Here is a 13,095-nt window from a genome sequence, read left to right as displayed (position 1 = left end):
ATTACACAGTGCAGTTTTAAATAGAGCATATTGCTGACTCCCGTGTTAGTTCTTGGTTAAACATACATTTTAAAAGAGAATATTCTGTTATCTTATGGTTTTTGACAATAAACTATAGGGATGAAATGATTTTATAATACCGTGGGCGCAATGGTGATTACCTAAGTTTGTTTGGTTTTGATGATTCTCACCAGGAAAAAAGGAAAAATTGTTCACAAAAACTAACCCACTTTCTTGGCAAATCAACCAATTGGATTCTGCACTGGACTTTTTGTACAATGAAAGAACAGACACATCTTGTATCTGAATCGTTTTTTTTTTGTTATGTTAAAGATATTTGACGTCAAAGTCTTTAACATTAAGTTTTTCAGATACTTTTTTTTGTGGGTGACTGGTAGTTGTATGACCATACATGGCTGAAAAAAATACCGTATTTTCTGCACTATAGGGCGCACCAGGTTATAGGGCGCACCCCCAAAAAAAGTTTTTGGTCCTATATCCTCCATAGATAAGGCGCACCGGATTATAAGGCGCTACAATGGGAAAGAAGCAAATATGTGTCGTAGACACGTGCGGATGCGGTGTCCGTACGATGTCACTCAAATGCATCATTTCAAATATCATTTGGAAGGTTAAAGTCTTAGGATTCAAGAAATGCCAACCATTCCTTAGTTTCTATTTACTTTTTCGCTCGCAACTTTACTGTGCATATGACAATAAACACTTGGAATTGAGTTTAATTCACTCAACTCATCACAGCAACATCAAGATCGTTCTAAAACAAGATACCGGGAAAATATAAAGCCGCATAGCTCACCTAAGTTCTCACGTTCAATAATGATACAAAATCATGGTCTTCTTACAACCGTGAGTGTAGTAAATCCAGGAGAGTAAAATGTTTACAAATACAGACTAATGAAACATGTTTCTTTATGGCGTAGTTTAGCAAGCTTGCTATCCAGTCATCTTTTTCGGCCAATTGCAGGGTTTGTTTTGGCCCTCTAGCCTATCCGAGGCTCCGAATAACTTCAGCCAATAGCGAACGATTTAACGGATGACTGACACATCTTTTTCGGCCAATTGTAGGGTTTGTTTCGGCCCTCTAGCCTATCCGAGGCTCCGAATAACTTTAGCCAATAGCGATCGATTCAAATGATGATTGACACATTGGTTAGCCAATGAAACGCCGGTATATAAATCCCAGCATACACCGCGGACTACTCCACATTCGGGGGAAAATCGAGTCGGCGGCTGTTGCGTAAGTTGCGAGACCTTGCGATTTAATATTGAGCCATATATAAGGCGCACTGTATGATAAGGCGCATGGTCAGCTTTTGAAAAAAATTCAGACTTTTAGGTGCGCCTTATAGTGCGGAAAATACGGTACTCAAAGTAAAGGGTCTTTATGTAATACCGAAACATGTCACTGCCCATATTTTTTCATGAATATATATTTTCTTAATTTATAACTTCTTTGTCATGATTCCTGATATGCTTCACCTGTGCCCACTCCTTTGGTGCCAACTGCCTCGGACTCTGATTGGCTCTGTGTCCCTATTTAAACCCACTCCTATCTGTCCCCTCTTGTCAGTCTGTCTGCGAATCTCAGTTTACTCTACGCAAGCTTTTCGACCCTGACTCACTCCTGTTTTTGCTCCCATCTGTTTCCCGACTTTGACCCCTTTTTGATCTTAACTACGTCTACTCTCCTCTCCTGGCTTTTGACTCGTTGCTGATCCCGATCATGTTTTTGGTCTCCTGTCCCGGCTATTGACCCGTCTTTTCCGTACCCCACACCGCCATCGCTCGCCACGGCAGTGCCACTTCCGCGTTCAGAGCGACTTGCTTCCCGCGACCAGCGATCACCGGATCGTGTGTGCAATCCTTTCCTTTCTTCCCAATAAAACTGAGAGAAACGTAACGCAAGTGGTTCCTGTCTCCGTTCTGGTCCTGACATTCTTCATTCATTTAGTCATCGTTATATAACTTCAGTTGTGTTTTAGTTTTTAATATCAATACATTTCGTCTGTTTTGACAAAATACAATATATTTCCATATTATAGGTTACGCAGCTAAAGTAATTTTCCTCAAATATGAAAAGACAGTCATCAGAATAATATAGAATAGTGCTCCATTCTATTCAATATATTTGACTACTATTAGATTATCAGTGATGTTATGGATTGCCCTTTAGTATACCAATTATTGTAAAACACGTCACGTTACGCCTAGAATATATCTTGGAATAAAACGTTCGAAAGAGCTGCTCAGCTGTTTTTAGCCTTTATTTTAAAAACCTACCTTCTCGATATCTAGAACCAACGAATATGCTGAGGGAAAAAGCCATTTTTCAAAAGTCCCTACAGTTGCACAGACAAAAGCTGGTTGTAGCACAGAACTTTCTGACAGAGAGGTGATTAAAGCAAAGCTCCACGTTGACTGTTCATCATTTGAATACAGCCAAAATCTTCAGAAATCTATTCAGCCGGACAAGTCCCCTTGAATTTATCTGGAAATTCCGGTGTCTAAGGAGTTAGCAAGTTTGTTGTAGAGGACAAATAAGGTCAATGCAATTGCTTTAACAGGGAGTACTATGGCAACTAGGAGGCCATCCCCAGGCTTCATCCTCCATAAGACAGGAAGTCAAGTGTATTATTGGCCTGCTGCTGCCGGGTTGCAGCAAGCTGTCCATTCTCCAGCGACAGGTGCAGCTTTTCACAGAATGCCTGGTAGCGATGCCGCCAAAACCCCTTTAAATATCCGGTTGCTGATGCGCCAAACGTGTCCATTTCCCTCGGATACGAGTCATTATGTTTGTGGCTGAGCCTTGTGCAACTTAGAGTTGCTGAATGCGTAATGAAAACAGCAAGATAACTGGTGCTCGTTTGCTTGGTTATATTTCTGTATATAAATTCTCTTCATACCCATTTAGTTTTGATGACTTCACGACAATAGGCAAATTCACGCATCGTTATTTGGAATGGGTTGAAATGTTGGTCGGCTGCAGCCTTACGACCAAAAAACTAACAAAAAATATATGAGTTATGTTCATGTTGAAGTAAATAGGTGTTTGATTCAGTGTTGAAACTTGATTAATAATGAGAATCAAACATTTCAAACATTTTTATTATTACCAGATGTCTGGAAAGGCTGACTTTTCATGCATTTAAACTCGGTTCAAGGAAACATTCTTCCACTGTCATCTGATGTCAAAGTTTTATATCAGATTCAACCCAAGAGAAGGTTTTCTTCTGCTCTTGAGATTATATTGATTTATTATTGCATTCTACACCAGGAATCAATGTACAGTGTCACCTCTTCACACGAGCTTATTTTATTCCAGGATGGTGCTCGTAGCTCAAATTACTCGTGTAGCAGAGATCCGTACCTGTCAACGCATACGTTTTCCCTGGATTTTACATGTTTTTTGATCATTTCAAATTGTGAACACCTCTTGGTCACTGGAAATAGTTTTCAAAGATTGCTAAAATGGACACAGTATTTGCATAGTCTATCTTGCTGTGAGTGAATAGGTGGGGCGATTTGTTTGCAAGGTTTATTAACTGTTAATGAGGGGAATTGCAACCATTAATACACATAGGAATTGGCTGAGGTTGACAGAGTTGAGATCAAAATTAAAGTTACTGCAACTTTAAATGAAGGTAAAAAAAAACCATTTTGCAGCACCATTTTTTTATCTGTAGTAGTTTACTTGAGCAAACTGAGATGAACTGATGCTGGAGGTGGGCGGTAAGCCGTCACAAGCGATCGGCGGTCTCTAGTGGTAGCCTCTGGGAATGCTTGTGACCTGGATTTTCCGTCGCACGTGGAGATTGATTTTTATTCCAAATAAAACTTGGACTTCGAAATTCTCATGTATAAAAATGTACCATTTTATATTTTTTTACTGTACTTTACTTCTTGAATATTGGGTCATTTTTGTTTACTAGATTTGATCACTTTAGTTTACCGTATTTAACCCCAATTGTATTTAAGTTGAGCAAATGATAACATTGCTTTTAAGTTATGTTAAAGATATTTGACGTCTTTAACATTAAGTTTTTCAGATACGTTTTTTTTTTTTTTTTTTGGGATGACTGTTAGTTGTATGACCATACATGGCTGAAAAAAATACTCAAAGTAAAGGGTCTTTATGTGATACCGAAACATGTCACTGCCCACATTTTTTCACGATTATATAATTTCTTAATTTATAACTTCTTTGTCATGATTACCGATATGCTTCACCTGTGCCCACTCCTTTGGCGCCAACTGCCTTGCACTCTGATTGGCTCTCTGTCCCTATTTAAACCCACTCTTATCTGTCCCCTGTTGTCAGTCCGTCTGCGAACCTCAGTTTACCCTATGCAAGCTTTTCGACCCTGACTCACTCCTGTTTTTGCTCCCGTCTGTTTCCCAGCTTTGACCCGTTTTTGATCTTGACAACGTCTACTCTCCTCTCCTGGCTTTCGTCTCGTTGCTGATCCCAATCATGTTATTGCTCTCCTGCTCTCCTATTGACCCGTCTTTTCCGGACCGAACACCGCCATCACTCGCCACGGAAGTGCCACTTCCGCGTTCAGAGCAACCTGCTTCCAGCGACCAGCGATCACCGGATCGTGTGTGCGATCCTTTCCTTTCTTCCCAATAAAACTGAGACAAACGTAACGCAAGTGGGTCCTGTCTCCGTTCTGGTCCTGACATTCTTTATTTATTTAGTCATCGTTATATAACTTCAGTTGTGTTTTATTTTTTGGAAAATCAATACATTTCGACATCGAAATTCTCATGTATAAAAATGTCTCATCTCATCTCATTAGTTGCACGGCTTATCCCCAGTAGGGTTGCGGGGGTGCTGGAGCCCATCCCAGGAATCATCGGGCAGTGGGCAGAGGACACCCTGAACTGGTTGCCAGCCAATTGCAGGGCACACAGGGACAGACAACACGCTCGCTGATTCACAGGGACAATTTGGACCGGTCAATCCACCTGAAATGCATGTCTTTGGAATGTGGGAGCCCGAAGGAAACCCACACAAGCACGGGCAGAACATACAAACTCCGCACAGGAAGTCCGGTAGCTGGATTTGAACCCACACAGGAGGTTCCCGATACCTTAGAACTGTGTCGCACACGCACTAACCACTGCGTCACCGTGCTGCCCGTATAAATTTACCATTGTATATTTTTCACTGTACTTTACTTCTTGAATATTGTGTCGTTTTTGTTTATTAGATTTGATCACTTTAGTTTACCGTATTTAACCCCAATTGTATTTAAGTTGAGCAAATGATAACATCGCAATTATTTTTTTCTTTGATGTAAAACCCGTGCACTTTTGTTAAAATAGAAACCGCAAGCTACTGTTTCTTCCTGAAAAGTAGTGTAACTGTTATTGTGATTATACTGATAATTGACCCAAACATTAGACCTGGTATTTCTGGTTTTGGTTTACAGATGTGTGTGTGTGTGTGTGTGTGTGTGTGTGTGTGTTTGTGTGTCAATGTAAAGTTAAGGATATCGTCTGCAGTGTTTTAAGTCACCAAGTTACTTGCTGTGGTAGAGCTTGATTTGCTCCAGTCATTTTCCAACATTGTCTCCATCTAATTAGTCAAATGTGGGATGACGTATTTTTGAGTGAAAATGCACTTGGTTGAACAAATCCTTTTTACTCGGTTATATGTTTAATATCGGCTCTCCTGTTAGGGTTATTTTTTTGGGAACTTGGTGTGAGAGACGTTAATGAAGTCACAATGACCCTCAGTATTTTGTGAGTCACCCCCTGCTGTGTATTCGCTATCCTTGAGCTAAGGTAGTGACTTGTGCCACATTCCTGGAAACCATTAAGTTGCAGATGGATGGGGCTGGCAAATTCAGAAGTTATCCTCACTTTTCAACTACAAAATGTACCCAGAAATGTTTGAAAATTACGCCAAATTATCTGGTTTTTCCTTTAGACCATGGGTGGCAAACTCATTTTAGCTCGGGGCCCACATGGTAGAAAAATTTTTTTTATGGCGACTAGTAAATTCACGTAAAAACAAGTGTGCCTTGGATGATGATTCAGGAATATATGATTTCATTATGAAACAATTATTGATGTATTTTCCGTCTATATTTTTTCCATCACTAAGATTAAATCTTTTGTAGTACATTGGTACCGTAAAGAAAAAACAGCAATTGAATTCATATCCACTAAAGTTTATTTAACTTAGGAAACATTCAGTGACCAAATAGCAAACAAACACTGATTTGAATGATTGATTTAATGATTTAAAATTGTTTTCCTTGTTTATTTTTTCTGATGGTAACCTCTCTGTTAGATTACAAATCTATTATAGAAAGAAGCTAAAGCTTCTTTAAACTTCTGGAAAGAAAGGATTGCTTAAAAAGTGCTTCAGTGACTTTTCTTTTTGGAACATTTTATTTTAGACTGAATAATCCAGCCACCCATTATCTGCACCGTTTATTCTCAGTTGGGTCGTGGGGGTGCTGGAGCCCATCCCAGTCATCTTCTGGCAGTTGGCAGGGGACACCCTGAACTGGTTGCCAGCCAGTCGCAGGGCACAGACAGAGACATATAACTCACTCGCTCATTCACTACTAGGGACAATTTGGACCGGCCATTTTACCTGACATGCATGTTTTTGGAATGTGGGAGGAAACCGGAGTGCCCGGAGGAAACCCATGCAAGCGCGGAAGAACATGCAAACTCCACAAAGGAGATTCGATCTCATGACCTCAGAACTGTGCCGCACAAGTGCTAACCACTGCGCCGCCATGGTGCCTGAATAATATATATATATATATATATATATATATATATATATATATATATATATATATATATATATATATATATATATATATATATATATATATATATATATATATATATATATATATATATATATATATATATATATATATATATATATATATATATATATATATATATATATATAACATTATTCTTACTCACAGTGGTTCAAGCTTTTTGGGGGGTAATTTATTTTTTGTTTACTTTTGTGCAATATTTTGAAGTACCAACACTGTATGGTTTTGGGGGAAAGGCTAAATTAATGTGTAAAGTTTTTCTTTTTTTAATAGGAACCAAGACAGACGCTCTAGTTTCATAATGATTAAACTCCAGGGCCTCATTTATAAGTTGAGCAAACTTCAGGCGTGAATGCTCCCTGTCTGTCTTAACTTAGCCAACTTAAAGTGGGGCAGTTGGAAGAGGCGGCATTTTGCAAACATCCAGGCATGCCAGACCTCGAGTGTTTGGTTGAGTGGCTGAAAAAACCCATCTTGGAACTGATACATCCCGCTCGTGTGATTGAGCTTTTTCTAGGGCAAGTTTGCAAAATTCGTCTTGGTGCTCGTTTTTCCGCCTCGCCCTTGTCGCGTTCCTCTTGCTGTCTAGCGCTGTAACAAAACATCATCTATTCGGTCAGTGCACGGTTTTATGTTGATGCCAGTGTGGGTGTTTAGGAGGAGGACAAAGATGCTGTCAAAATATCTAGAAAGGGCAGACGTGTGGAAATAAATGTTGTCGAAACTGTGCCAGCATTTTTATTTAGCAAGAGGGTCATTTAGAGTGCATCCGATAGTTTGGGATAGGTTGTCTGAAGTTCAACTTTGATGGAGGATTCTAGGATGCTAAATTTAATGGTACAAACTAAATATTTGATTTAAGATTTAATATGACGACACCAGTAAACCAGAATGAACATTTCGCCCCTTGGATGAGGCCAGTAAACAGTAGACAACGACAAAAAAGCTATACTATTCAAGACCATTGGCAATGACTAGTCAAACGAATATTGCGCAGCTGTCGGATGAGGTGGTTCACCTTGTCCAAAAGCACAAAGAGCTCCATCAAGAGATGCTGAGGATAGCATTAGCAGGGCTAGCTAGCGACCCATACATTTATCTTCCTGACATATTCACACATTTACCTAAATTATCCAGTCTGCCTAACTTCAGTCCACAAGATCTTTACTAATATTTTGTGAATAGAGTATCAACAAACACCGGCGCTGATCTAAAAGCCTATAAAAGTCTGGATGTTTACCAGTTCTTATCGGTCCTGTGCCCAAAAACTTACTCCTGGCGTGAAATGTCCCCTCTCTTGCAAACGTCACTTGAAGACATTTTCGGTTTTAATAAAAAAATGCAGTAACATTGGGGATTAAAGGTAAAATATCCCTTTTTTTCTTTTTCTTTACATTGCTAAATTGTTTTGGTTATGCTGGTTCTTTTTTAGAATGTGTACATATTCTACTGCCCGTGGTTTAAACTGCACAATCCTTTCATTCAATACATTTGAAATTTGAAAATTTCTTCTTTATTTGGGATGTAGCTTGTAATTAGGGTGGGATGGTGCGTCCTGAAGAAAGACCAGATGGAAACCACTACTGTAGAGAGCATCTGAAAATAATTTGCTGAGGCCTGATTACTATGACTAAATTTTTACCATGTTGAAATTAAAGATTTTTGTGTGGCTGACCAATACCCACCCTTCATGTAGAAGAAACATGGCTGTTTTGGTATGACAAACTGTAAGGTTATCATGATTGTCCAAGTTTATTTTTTCTCCTCAGAGGTGTTCTCTCTCTCTTTTTTTTTCTTCTATCACGACTCTTCTTCTTCCCATTTTAGTACTTTGTATCCTTGTTTTTTTGCTAGCTCATTGTCCTTCTCGTCACGTTCCAAGCATCCATACAAAAGCTCTTATTTTTCAGTGTACCGAACCCCTGCCTGACCTCCCAGATTACGAGTACAGCCTGGTGAACTATTGGGCTGTCGACCTCGCTGCCTGCATTTCTGTGTACCAAATCCTGCACTAATAAAGGACTACCGTTTTATTATACTAATCTATTTTGCTGCATTGTGCTTCCGCACCATCTTAAGTCAGTACACTACAAAGTAGAATGCTTGAGTTTTAGCTGTGTTTTTGGCTTTCTGAACATGTCTGAAAATCTATCTGAAAATTGTCATGGTTTTGGGTCCAGAGACCACAGATGCATCATCCTTGGGTCACTTCTGCAGAAGCCTTTCCACATCCGTGCACTAGCTAAACAGAAACATGACGAAGACGCCAGGTTTCCTCAACTCAACATGTGCGTCAGAGGAAAATCAAACCAGCCTGGCAGACGCTCCGAGCCTCTTAATTCTCATTGTTTATTGTCAAACTGAAACCAAAGTTCTCTTCCCGGCTCTTGAGCTGGAGAAAGTGATCCGGCTGCTGTATATTTTTTGACGCGGAGAAATTACAAGGCTTGTTATTTTTTCAGATAAGTGTGTGGTTTACTAACCACAAACGGTGTTGAGGATGAACAAGTGGAAAACAAGGACCAAGAAAAAAAAACGGTTGAAGACAACATGTGCCGCATATTGCAATTACGTCAGAACATATTGGCATAGTGTGAGGTTGGGAAACCAATGTGAATCACCTTAGTCACAAATGGACTAGAAAACAAATGTATGAAGGTCTCTTCAGACCATACAGAACGGTGTCTGTACAAGACACCATCCTTTTAATCCACAGTAGTAGTGTGAGATCATATTGCCTCACAGGAGCTGAAGCAAGCCAGGTTCCTTTTCTTTTCTTTGGTGGTGGACTTCAAACAGATAACAGTAAAGGTTTTTTTTTTAATTTCTGATACACTGCTGGCAAGTCCAGTCAATTCCCGTAGGGGCAATTCTGAGGGGGGAGTCGGCTCGGGGCATCATCCCACCACACTGTAAAAGTGGCTCTTCATGCCTGCCTCAGTTCTGAAGTTTGGAGTTTGAATAACAGCTCTGGATTTCTTCTTTGATCCCATTTCACTAGTCACATCTTAGAATTAAACTAACAGGGTCTAGCCTATTTGGTCTGATTGAAAAGTAAAATTGATCACAGTGTAGGTCATTTTAAATTGCTATTTTGGGTAATTTCATTTTATTTCTTTGAATTGGGTGATGTTTCATAATCAACTGAGGAATACCAGATTTAGTTTTGGAACCCTAACATTATAAGCTTTGTGGCATACTTCACATGCTACTGCCACCTTTGAGTCATTGCCGGATTTTCCAAAGAGGCGACCAATCACTAAATTCTTACCGCCTCAGAATGATTTTCTGCAGTTTGATATGGAACATGAGCCCGCGCCTTAGAAACAAACATGGACAAAAACACAGAAACGATTTCTGGTAGAAAATCTGTCAAATTGGACCAGCTAACAAAAGCATGATTTTGAAGCTCCATCATCAGCGTTCCCAGACGCTGCCTCTTATTATATCTGCTCACCTGCTCTGTCCTACTTCAATTGGGTTGTACTTTTGTGATCAATCCAACAAATTGTGGTGCGAGAAGTTGTGAAGTATCATTGGGAGTAGAGGTGAGCGGATTGATCCAAATATCAATATTATTAATATGAGGTACACAGGTAGGATCAGTACTGGGATCGATACTCCACCCCTCCACCAATTTCATCACATCGCCGCTTCTATACGTAGATAGCACAGTATTTCTATCTCTGACGGAATCCCTGGGCCACGCTCTAATTTTATGCCTGGTTGTGAGACTGACTGGTCTCCTTTAGCAACTCTCCCTACCTGGCCTGCTGCTGCATCCTGCCTGCCAGGCAGACAAGAGGGCCTTATCTAGGGGCAAACTTATTAGAAGCTAAACATGACAGAGGCAAACAGGAAGCGCAACGGGGTGTGGAGGTTTTTTAACAACAGAAAAACACAATGACAGGTGTCATGCGTTTGGTTAAGTGGTCAGCTACTGTGGCAAATTTAAATGAACACATGAAGTTCACCCTACAGAGAGCAACGAACTGCAACAAAAAATGTAAACATATTGCTTTTCCAAACAAAAGCCTGTAAAGCTGTTGTCTCTATGTCAACAGAGCCACAAAGGCTTGTTTATTACATTGCTGATTATTTTTTTAGTGTGACTTTATTGACTTTTTCTCTGTACCAGTTGTAGTCATAGAAGTATTTTATTTTTATACTGTCAGAGGCGTTTAGATTTTATTGTTTACACTATTTACACTTTATGACTTTTTCACCAGCTGAAACAGCTGAAACAGATCAGCTAATTGCGTGTGTGCTACTTAAGGCTGCGTTGTGGGTTTTGCGGGTGCTGGCTCATTACACATTTTCCGTTCTGTTATGCCCTGTCCTGTTTAGTTTGAGTCGGAGGAAACCTGTACTTGCCCATTCTGAGTGTAAGAATCTTTTTGTTCTGTTTTGTCCCGGAGTTTTGGACAACTTTTATTTTGTTAAATAAAAGTTTTGATCGTTACCGCAATTGAGTTCTCCTTTCCTGCCTCCTGCCTCCGTTCTGGTCCGGTCCAACCTCGTGACAAAATATTGTGCAATGGAAGGTTTAGTTGACATGTTTACATGGTTATAATGTATTTGTAGTTGCGTTACATTGCTGCTTTTTATTTGACTCACTTGGCTTTTATTGTGAAACAGTTATTATGGAAATATTACTATTCTTTTCTTTATTCTGTTAATGTTTGATTTAGAGTTATTTGATTAACGTGCGGCACAGTTCATGTCTTGGGAACCTCCTGCGTGGGTTCAAATCCAGCTCCAGACTTCCTGTGCGGAGTTTGTATGTTCTCCCCGTGCTTGCGTGGGTTTCCTCCGGGCACTCCGGTTTCCTCCCACATTCCAAAAACATGCATTTCAGGTGAATTGGCCTGTCCAAATTGTCCCTAGGTGTGAATGAGCGAGTGAGTTGTCTGTCCCTGTGTGCCCTGCGATTGGCTGGCAACCAGTTCAGGGTGTCCCCTGCCCACTGCCCGATGATTGCTGGGATGAGCTCCAGCACCCCCGCGACCCTACTGAGGATAAGCGGTGTAGCTAATGAGATGAGAGCTGAGATGATTAACATGTTTAGTGCCTGATGTATTTGTGATTTGTTTATTGGAAACATAAACTAACTCAAAAGGTAGGGTTCGATGATCATGATATTTCCAAGCAAAAGGTATTGGTACTGGATTTGTATTGATCGATACTACCACGTATTTACTTGGAACAGATCAATACTGAAATTCCCAGTAACGCCCACACCTAATTGAGGTACATCTTTTATTTTTGTCTACTTGTATAAACAATGATTTTATTTCAATCTGTTGCATACTTAAGAACTGCATGTGTGTTGTTAAATCATCTATACACTGTGTCCATGTGTCGACGTCGCCAATAGCAACAGCGAGACGTGTTGGAAGCTGATTATAACTCAGCGGCACCGACAATTTCCATCTTATTCCTCCTTTGCTGGCTTTACTTTTTGTTTTGACCAAAACAGAATCCGATTGCATCAGCACAGGTCGGCCTTTTCCATAGCTGTGAAAATGGAGAGTGAGTCAGATGTGTGACAAGGTGGCAATCGCCTGGGTGATAAAACAAGGTCTCTTGTGATCATTTCATAACCTAGATACTGCTTTTTCCCCCCCCAAGGATGTTGCAACTATTTTTTTACAGCAGTCCTTTATACTTTGTAGAATTTTTCTTAGCTGCTTGTGCTTATTATTTTTTTATTCTAGGTACATTTGATATTCTCAATTTGTATTTTTTAATCGAAATCTCAGGTAATATACACCACACATCGAAAACTCTCACCCAATCATATTATATTTACTCGCACGTAGACTGCAAACATGATAAATTGCAAAACACTGCACTATAGACTGTACTTCCATGTTCTTCTGCACCATCTGCAACATTTAGATAGGAAAATAACAACAGGGAGGGAAGCTGACAAGCTAATTGGCCATAATCAAGGAATACAGCAGGTTTTTATCAGAGTATTCATTTCATTCATTTTCCAACTGCCTATCCTCACTCAATGACGAGGGAGTTCCCATCTTGGTGGGCTTTGGGCAGTGAGGAAGGGGCACACTGGACAGGCAGCTAGCCAATCGCAAAGTACACATAGAAAAACAACCATTAACCCACACACTCATTCATAGGGACAATTTTGACGCGCCAATCCAATTGCAAAGCATGTTTTTGGTTAGTGGGAGGAAGCCATTGTGTCCGAAAAAGAACACTCAGGCAGGGAGAAAACATCCTGGAATTGAACCAA

This window comes from Urocampus carinirostris, chromosome 9 (genome assembly GCF_059441175.1).
Source record: "Urocampus carinirostris isolate Australia breed hairy pipefish chromosome 9, RoL_Ucar_1.0, whole genome shotgun sequence".
Taxonomy (NCBI): Eukaryota; Metazoa; Chordata; class Actinopteri; order Syngnathiformes; family Syngnathidae; genus Urocampus; species Urocampus carinirostris.
Note: the sequence above shows the minus strand (reverse complement) of the source record.